The 9528-nt window shown below is 37.5% G+C and overlaps 1 long non-coding RNA gene across 1 annotated transcript in view; it reads right to left on the bottom strand.

Annotated features, from left to right (window-relative positions):
* Positions 1 to 765: 765 nt before the first annotated feature.
* The window catches only part of LOC117677452 (uncharacterized), a 174906-nt gene continuing 166143 nt past the window's right edge, over positions 766 to 9528 (bottom strand). Inside the window, exon 6 of the long non-coding RNA XR_015732657.1 lies at positions 766 to 2877. This is a non-coding gene — a long non-coding RNA (uncharacterized LOC117677452). The remainder of the gene's footprint in view (positions 2878 to 9528) is intronic.

Genomic DNA, 9528 nt, shown 5'->3' with positions numbered 1-9528 from the left:
TGCCTTTATGGTGAGTGCTATTTTTGGTAAGGGTGCATGAAAGAATGTGAATTTAATTTGAACAAAACCATGATTTGACTGTGTGTGTGCTATTTTTAATATTGTTTAAAATTAGCCTTTGCAGTATGCTAATACTTTCCTAATGAGAGTTAATATGTTGCATCCAGTGGTAAGAAGAATGTAATGAGATGTCCCACTGCTCTTGCTCACAAAGCTGCTTAAAGCACAGGAGAGCTAGTTACCTAGATGGATTAAAGCTTCAGATATTATTATGGAGATGGCAACTAGGTGGAGCCATTATTCTAGGTGCCCTGCCTGGTAATGCTATTTGCTGCTAGAACCACAAAATAAGAAAAGGGCTCTATTTGTTTGTACATGTGTGATTGCTGGAATGTGATTGTGTTATGTAGTAGGTAAGAGAATTAGGGAAAAATTAGGGGGAAAAGAACTTGGCATACCTTAAATATAACGTGGGCATTCTGGGAAATGACCATTAGTGAATTACAGTCTTTCATCCTTAATTACTGACCTCTGGTGCAGGCATACAAAACAGTCTCTACTCCCAAAGTGTATAAATTCAATTGCGATTTCACATGCAGAGGAAGAATTGTAATAAGCTGATGTTGGTAGCCAGGCCCAGAAATAGTTTAGATACGAAGAGGAAACTAAGCAGAGTTCTCTATGATTGAGACCAAAGCTACCACCTTCATTTACTACAGACATCTTCAGATAAATTCATTTGGATCAGGGGTGGGTTCTACTTACCTTTACTACCGATTCGCAGCAGGGCCGTGTGCGTGTGCTCACTTCGCTTGTGCATGTGCGCTCTCTTCTGCGCATGAGCAGAAGTGTTTTGATGACATCAGGGTCAGTAGGCGGAGCCTCCCACTGGTTTTACTACCAGTTCTATAGAACTGGTGCGAACAACCGACCACTGATTTGGATCCTCTCAGAGTTGGATTTTGGAGGTACAAATCTCTTGAAGCCTTGAAGTCCCTGGTTTTCTGGGGAGAGTTCAGGCCTGTTGGTGCTGAGGAATTGGACAGAGTCTTCATGGCTATGAGTATGGTCACCTATATATTAGGTCCTTGTGTATCCTGGCTGGTTGTGAGGTTACTTATCAGTATAGAGTTGGGTGTCATCAGTATGTCATGTTCTTTCCTAGCATCTGGATTCTGTATGAATCTGAATGGGGAAAAATGACTTCATCTTACCAAGACTAAGAGGCTGTAGGTTTTGGGGGTTCCTGTTTGGGGGACTTTCTATCTTTAGTTCTAGGTGAGAGAACATTTTCTTCATTTGGGTTCTTGTGGCTTGTAGTGGAAGCACAGGTGTAGTCATGATCAAGAGGGATTTTGCTGAAATCCATCCTGTACACCAACTGTGCCCCTTCCAGGATTGGGATGAATTACTTATGATGATTCATGCCTTGATCACTTAAACTTTGGAGTAAGGCAGAATGTTCCAGATGTGGTAAAGGAAGACCATATAAAAGAAGCCAATTGGTCCAGACTATAGTAGCATGGATAGTTATGGGTACACCGTGGAAATCCATGTAAAGATGGTATTTTGTGCGCTGCACTGTCTCCCTATGGCTTTCTGGGTGCAATTTGTGGTGCAAATGATGACATATGAAGATCTTCATGGCACACAGATGAGTTCTTTGCAGGATTACCTGTCTTTGATGGTCTCTGCTTGTCCTACAAGATTCTTTAGAGTGGCATGTTTCAGGTCTCTTCTGTGAAACAATATCATCCAGTGGAACCCAGAAAGCACATCTTGTCTCTTGGAATGAGTGCCCTTAGGAACTGCCTTCCCCCCAAGATTCAGATGACTCAATTCTACTGGCCATCTGGAAGGCATTGAAACCCTGGTTTTCTACCCAGACACTGGGTCAGAGCATTGGATGATCTGTCCTGAAATGACTTGGAATTGGAATGTTGTGGTTTGGACTTGGTTACCCTGTTTTGGATGTTTTGTTTGGTGTTTCTGGTTTTATATGTGTAACTATTATACATGTAAGCCATTCAGAGTCACTATTTGCTAGTTGAGTGGCCATATAAATACCTAAAAGTCCTCTAGGCTGCTTTTCAGTACTCATTCACCTTTTGGCAGCTGTTTTTGAGTGGAAGAGCAATTGCTCTAGATTACCTATAGCCCAATTGCACATAGGTATGTGGTGTGAAACCTTGAAACATAGGTGTTTCAAGAAATAAATTACAGTAAGGTTTTTTCCCCTTTGTCATGGCAGAGTAGCTGTAAAGGAAAGCCTTGCCTTGCATGAACTCCCTCAATACAAATGTCTTCTTCTGTACAAATAGAATATGAATTTTCTTGAGATCTTTTTCCACACACACAACTGAGTCATGCCATAAGAAGGATCTAATGAAGAACTCAAAATTTCTTGGTCCAAATTTCATTCAATTAGGAGACCAAGTCTATAATAATATAATTCTGTGGCCTGATAGACTATTTGAAGAATACTAAATGTTTTTAGATCTTATTTTAGATGGAAGATTCAGGGGATGGTCAAATATGCACCCTCATTATGCTGTGTTTCTCAACCTTAGCAACTTTAAGATGTTTGGACTTCAACTCCAGAATTCCCCAGCTAGAAACACTATGTAAGGCTCTGCAGTCTGCTCCTTCTGTGTTTCAGAGTCTTTTGGTTTTTCCATACCACACTATGGTAAGTCATGAAAATATCTTAACTCTTTTAAAGTTCATATAGCTGTTTCTTAGGAAATCAACTATTTCCCTTTATTTACTTATTTTTCTTGGTAGAATAGAATGTAGAGAGTTTGCATTCTCTGTTTATGTGGGCTGGTTGAGACATTTCATCTGGATAACTGATTTGCTTGTAGGTGGACTCCATTTCTATGTGCAGAGGAAGAAGGAAAATCAGACAAAGTTCAATTATGATAATTTCCATAATCCTAACTGTAATTTAAAATCTAAAAACTAAATAATTGTTTTGGATGTGTTCAGGTGATTATGAAAACATTGTTCTGTAACATACAATTTTGTTCAATAACAAGTGGCCAACTTGACCTAAAATTTATAAATGCTGCGATATCAAGTGATCTTTTTCAGATTGCAAATAGCTAGCAGTGTTTCATATCATGTCATGTCATTGCTCTTTTTGTGTGTCTCTGCCTCTATTCCCCACATGCCCAAACAACCCTAACATCTTTGGAATGATATTTTGCAAATGTCACCTGTGTTACATTCTTCAAATCTTGCCATTCCCATGAAGATTCAGATTTATCGTTGTCTTCAGAGTCCTCCCTTAAATATAGTGGCTTCCACTAAACCCTGGAAAAGATGCAGCTATTTTCAGGATGCTGTCTGAGCTCTCCTTGCATCCCAGGGCATTTTTGGCCCTCAAACCAGAAGAGTTGTATAGCTCTAATATTGTTTTCTTCATTGTTTTTTTTCCTAAGCTTGTATCAGCAGTTCCCATATTCTTTTATACAGAATGCTATACTTATTTTGAGTTATAATATTGGATGCTATCAAGCCCTTCTTTGGGCAAATTATTTGTATGCAGCTCATTTAATTTGGCCATATTTGCAAATTTTCTTCAATTTCTACATCTAATCCAATGCAAGGTTTGTTGGGCATTTTCAGGCATTTCTTCTGCCTTCCAAGAATCAAATTCTGAGAACTTTTATCATAGCAGTCCTTCTGTCTAAAAATCTAAACTGCAGGTTTCTGCTGTGCCCAGCCAGAATTAATGGAACATTAATTTAAAGATAAAAATATGTGCTTATTTTCTTCCACTGAAATTAAGTCCCCCCAATAAGTCTTGAACATGTTTATGAATCGTAGCTTAAATTGTGCTTCTCTTTCCATTAAAAATGTATATGTGTAGGGGTAGATTTGATTCCAAATGGCTTTGGATTTTCTAAAAGGATAAACTTTCATTTAGGGAAACTTCAACAGTGCCTGGTATTGCAAAACAGTGAGAATTAATGTAATGATTAAAAAGTATAATGCTGTAAGTTTCCTCAATTTATATTTTGTTGATTGCAGTTCTTCGAGGTTTCTATTTGTATTTTTGTTTTGTTTTGGTCCAATAGAATTAAATCCAACTAACATTGGAAAAAGCGGTGGGGGGGTGAGTGTGCTCTCTGTACCATATGTGGCATAAAAAGCACATGCTGTCACAGTTTGACAGGTGTGTGCTCGGGCGCTGCTGAAATAGCTCTTGCCCAGAGTTACTCATGAAATCCGAGAGTGTTAGTAAACAGTCTGTACTTTCTCAAAGGTGCCCTGGAGATTTGTTACAGGAAGTCAAATTGCTCAAATCTACCTAATTTGGCACGATACGCTGAAAGCACGCTTGAGTGGTCATAATTGCAGGGGGACTGACTTCATTTAGCAATCTTGGGCCATACCTTTCCAATAACAACTGCAGGCGATATAAATTCAATCTCTTGTTTGTTTCTGAAAGTGATTAGTCCGAAAAATTCGGAATTTAAACACTCATAATTGCAAAGTGTTATTTACATTCACTTTTGATTAAATTCAACAACAACAGCAACAGCAAAAAAGAAAAAAGAAAAAGAAATTAAAGGAGAGTCACCTTCCTTTGGGAGATGGGAACTCAAGACAGTGTTTATTTGGAATAATGATGGTATGAGAACATCTAGAAATAAGGTACCCTTGCCCTTACAAATCTTTGTACTTCCTACAGACAGAACTGTAAGAAATGATGTTTTAAACACGTGCAAAAATGGACTACACTGTAGAAATGTCATACCTTAAATATTGAGATACAACTGAAATTATATGAAGAGTTGCTTGAAATTGCCTAGGAATAATTGTTTAGTTTGGGATAATTTCCACCTTAATTTGTTTTTGGGAAAAGGGATCTAATGGTATGTTGCCTTTAATCCTGAATTCTGCTGCTTACTTTCAGCAACCTTGTTGGCTGAATGTATGCCTTTATACAATTCTATAAAAGTTGCTTTAGTCATAGATTTAGTAATAATGCACTCTATTCAACTTAATACCCATCTCACTTTAGCAAACCATCTTCATGACAGCAGCATTAAATACTTAGGCACTGCCTTGTTGAAAGTCTTTGTGAGAAAAACTTTTTAAATGCATTTTATAAATCCAATGTAAATAAGCATAGCCAATTTTTCTACTTCCATTTTTTTTTTTTAAAAAATGTGTAAGATAAATAGATCTGTATTTTGTACTTTGGGGGAAAATGTATTTCTTGGAGAAATTATACGTGACAGATTCAAAATATTGATCTCCACAGATCTCCACATTGCCTCACTAATACAATGTTGAATCAAATGGTTTCTTTTCATATTACACATATTAAGTCAACAAAGCTAGAACATCCACAACAATTTTGATGATGGCACTACATGGACATAATTCTCATTATTTCTAATCTTTCCTTTTACTGTCCCCCATTTCTGTAATTATGAATAGGTATATACAGTGCTCATTTCCCAGACTAACACTCCATAGATTTGATGAGATGTACTATGAAACAGTAAAACATATGCAATTATTGGGCTATTTGGAAAAAAAAGTTTTTAAGATGCCACAAGATTGTTTACTGTTTTAGTTTCAAAAAGATACTTTAGTTAAATTTTGTCGCATCTTTATTCTGAAAGTTCAGAATTATGTATGCAGATTAAGTGTAGAAACTTTTGTATTAACACTATTTTGGCTCCCTGGTGCTTTTTAAAGCCTCTCTGCATTCACCTTCACTTTGTTAGCCTCATAAAGCCAAGGGCATGGAGGGGCTCTTCAATGCACCAATAAAAGCTGACCAATAAAAGAGCACACAGAATGATATTCGATCAATTCCCTCTTCTAAGCTGCTGCCCATCTTGCAGTAAAAAATAAAAACAAAAGCCCCGTGTGTGCATTTACAAAGGATACAAAATTACAAAGCATCGTTGTATATTTGGGAGTTATTATGAAGAGTGGAGCTGGCATTGTGATGCAATATATTTCATCAATTGGGTATCATCATGGTTAGGAATGTACACCTATATGACCCCCACTTTATATAAAAAAAGAAGAAGATATCATTGCTGCTGCCTCCTCATCTATGACTATGTTCATATCATGAGCGGTGGTTTTATCACTTCCCAACAAGAGACAGTGAGTGTGTGCTTGAGCAATTCCGATGAAGTGAAGGTATAATTCTTCTGTTGTATTGAAAAGACTCAATGGAACAGGATCCAGGAGGCAAGAATGCTTGCTAATGAAAAAATAGCCTGTCTATAAATTCTACTTTTCCTAAATTTTCATACAACCAGCTTATCTCATCTCCCAGGTATGGTTGTAAAATCAAACAAGTCTGAAGCTGATTCTGAACTGCTAGGAAATCTCCATATACTTTGGGGAGGGGTGGGTACTTAATCATCTAATTATTTTACTTGCTCTTGGGATCTGAATCCTGGTGTTCCTGTTCCCAGGCCAGCATTTAAAACCCTCTGCCACTTTTCAGCCTGCAAGTCCATAGAGGTGCCTTTGAATGGAGAAGCCATAGGAAATGGAACCTTTTCAGAACCAAAATATTAAAAATTTGGCTTTGATTACATCATTTTCATCCTAAGAATATTTAGGGAAAGCTCAATAGTATTTCTCAGAAGACATAATAACTGAATAATGAGTTCCTTTTTCTTGTATGCCCTGTTGAAATATGGAAGAAAGTAGTTAAGTGAACACGGAAAAGCTGGAAAAACAGGTAAGTGATGCTTTCTTCAACAGAAGAGGTACAGGAGGGGGAGGCCCATTGTTCTTTCCATGATCATAAGTACATGACTGTCAACAGTTTCATTTTAGTTTGGCTGGGCCAATTAAGGTGACAGCTCCTGTCAACAGATAAGTTACTAAGAAGTTTATCTGAACATAGCTGGCTTTCACATTCTGTCTGTAGCTCATTGTCAGCCTAGCACATTAATGGAAAGCATGCTGTGGAAATAGTACACTTGTGGCTATTAAGCTCCGTCACTGCTGCAAGGGATATTGCTTGTCATTTTAGGTTTAATTGTAAATCAAGTGTCTCAGCAGTGGAAAAGCATTTAAAGTAGAAGCAAACATGATAAAATATATATCCTTTCTTGACTAGAACATCCTTTTCCAGATACATTTGGTTATGACTTTCATAATCGTCAATTAGTATGTCTTAAAAAAGGCAGTTGACACAAGGGGCAAGGCTGATCTAAAAACTTAAATTTGCCAGAAGACTAACTGATGAGTTAGTTGGGATTGTTACATTAAAACAATATGTTTTATATGCAGCCAGAACCTGAATATTACACAGTTCTTTATCTGAACAGAACGCTACAATTGAAAAGTGCATATGTGGATCTGATTGGGGTAAATTGTAATAGTGGAACAAAAATATGATTTGTATTTCCTTTTTGTCTATCTGTAAATGCCTTGGGTTTTTTTCCTCTATTTTATAACACATGGTCTTATTGTTCTATATTTTATATTCTGATATGACCTAATGGCTATTCAGTAATTCAAAATTTCTTCATATATGCCTCAAGGTAACAGCAAAATAAGGGCAACAGGATGATGTGGAATACAAAAAATATCAAGTACAAAACTTTCCCACATTTTATAATATAACTTATATTAACATATATAACTTACATATGTAAGATCTATTTGTCTTTCTGTCTGTCTGTCTGTCTGTCTATCATCTATCTATTATCTATCACCCATCTAATGGGTCATGATGGGGAGTTATATGGAGTTATATATGGAGTTATATTTTTTTATTACATTTGAAAATAAGTAAAATTATTCCTGTTATTATATAAGGTATATAGTAAGACCAGAGTTTATATTTAATGGTATCACAAAGATGAATGGTTCCAAATTATTGAGGCATACATTTTCCATGAATGAATATGACCATGTACTGACTTTTCTATTTTCTTATATTTGTAAACATAACCATGTACCAAAAGGAAAACAATTCAATAAACAAATGAGAAGAAAATGGCATGAAATGTCACACAGTGGGACTCACAGTTATTTTAGAGGCAGCCTAACAGCTCATCTCACAGCTTCTCTGTCCCTTTACACATGTGATAGGCTATTCTACGCAGAAAGTCAATAAAAAGCAAAGAACAAAAATTTCAACATGAAAGGCCATAGGTACTTTAAAGTATTAAAGAGTATTAAAGAATAAAGTAAAAAAGTATTAAAAGCACTGATGCCCTTTCTTCAGTGTGTCTCCCCTGAGGATAAGTTTATAGAATCATTTATGACACAAGAAGGTCACCCCCTGCTAAGATTTCCTTGTCAGTCTTCCATTTCCTGTCATTTCCTTGATTCTGTAATCCCTGTTTTTCTTTCATTTCTGATTTATTCATTCTTTTCAACAGATTGCAACCAGTTCACCAGTACTTGTTAACAAGATCAGCTAAATACAAAAGACAAATGAGGCAACTGATTCAAGAGTTTCATAATTTTTTACAGTTAGTTATTATGGCTCTCATTAAATATCACATTACTCATATGAGAGAGGGAGGGAGGGAGAGAGAGAGAGAGGGAGAAAGGGAGAGAGAGATTTTTGCCAAACTTCTAATAAGGATGGGCTGTGGCAAACATCTAAATATAAATCAACTGAATGAATAACTACTTTCAATTCTTTTTCTGTAAATTCTGTAAAAATAAAATAAAATAAAATAAAAAACATATTCTATTTATTTATTTATTTATTTATTTATTTATTTATTTATTTATTTATTTATTTATTTATTTATTTTATATACCACCCTTCTCCCAGAAGGGACTCAGGGCGGTGAACAGCCAAAATTAAAAAAACATACAAATACAAAAGTTAAGATAATTAAAAAGAATTAAATCACTAGCTTCCAATTTAAAACCCCCAAATCCATAAAATTTAAAATCCCAATTTAAAAACCATTTAGGCTAGGCCGGCTTGGTGGAATAAAAACGTCTTCAGGGCTTTACGGAAGGTCCGGAGGTCCGGGATCAATCGTATTCCAGGAGGCAGCTCATTCCACAGGGTGGGTGCCCCCACAGAGAAGGCTCTCCTCCTGGGGGCCGCCAGCCGACATTGCCTGACCGATGGCACCCTGAGGAGGCCCTCTCCGTGAGAGCGTATTGGCCAGTGGGAGGTTATCGGTAGCAGCAGGCGGTCTCGCAAATACCCTGGCCCTAAACCATGGAGCGCTTTAAAGATGAGAACCGACACCTTAAAGCGCACCCGGAAGACCACCGGGAGCCAATGCAGCTCGCGCAGGAGAGGTGTTATGTGGGAGCGCCATGTCGCTCCCATAATCACCCACGCGGCCGCATTCTGCACCAGCTGGAGCCTCCGGGTGCTCCTCAGGGGGAGCCCCATGTAGAGAGTGTTGCAGTAGTCCAGGTGTGACGTGACCAAGGCATGAGTGACTGTGCACAAGGAGTCCCGATCCAGAAAGGGGCGCAACTGGCATATCAGGCGAACCTGATAAAAAGCCCCCCTGGCCACGGCCGTCATATGCTCTTCTAAAGACAGCC

Source organism: Pantherophis guttatus, chromosome 2 (genome assembly GCF_059756535.1).
Source record: "Pantherophis guttatus breed Tessera chromosome 2, ASM5975653v1, whole genome shotgun sequence".
NCBI classification, from domain to species: domain Eukaryota; kingdom Metazoa; phylum Chordata; class Lepidosauria; order Squamata; family Colubridae; genus Pantherophis; species Pantherophis guttatus.
Note: the sequence above shows the minus strand (reverse complement) of the source record. Positions and strands in the feature narration are given on the sequence as shown.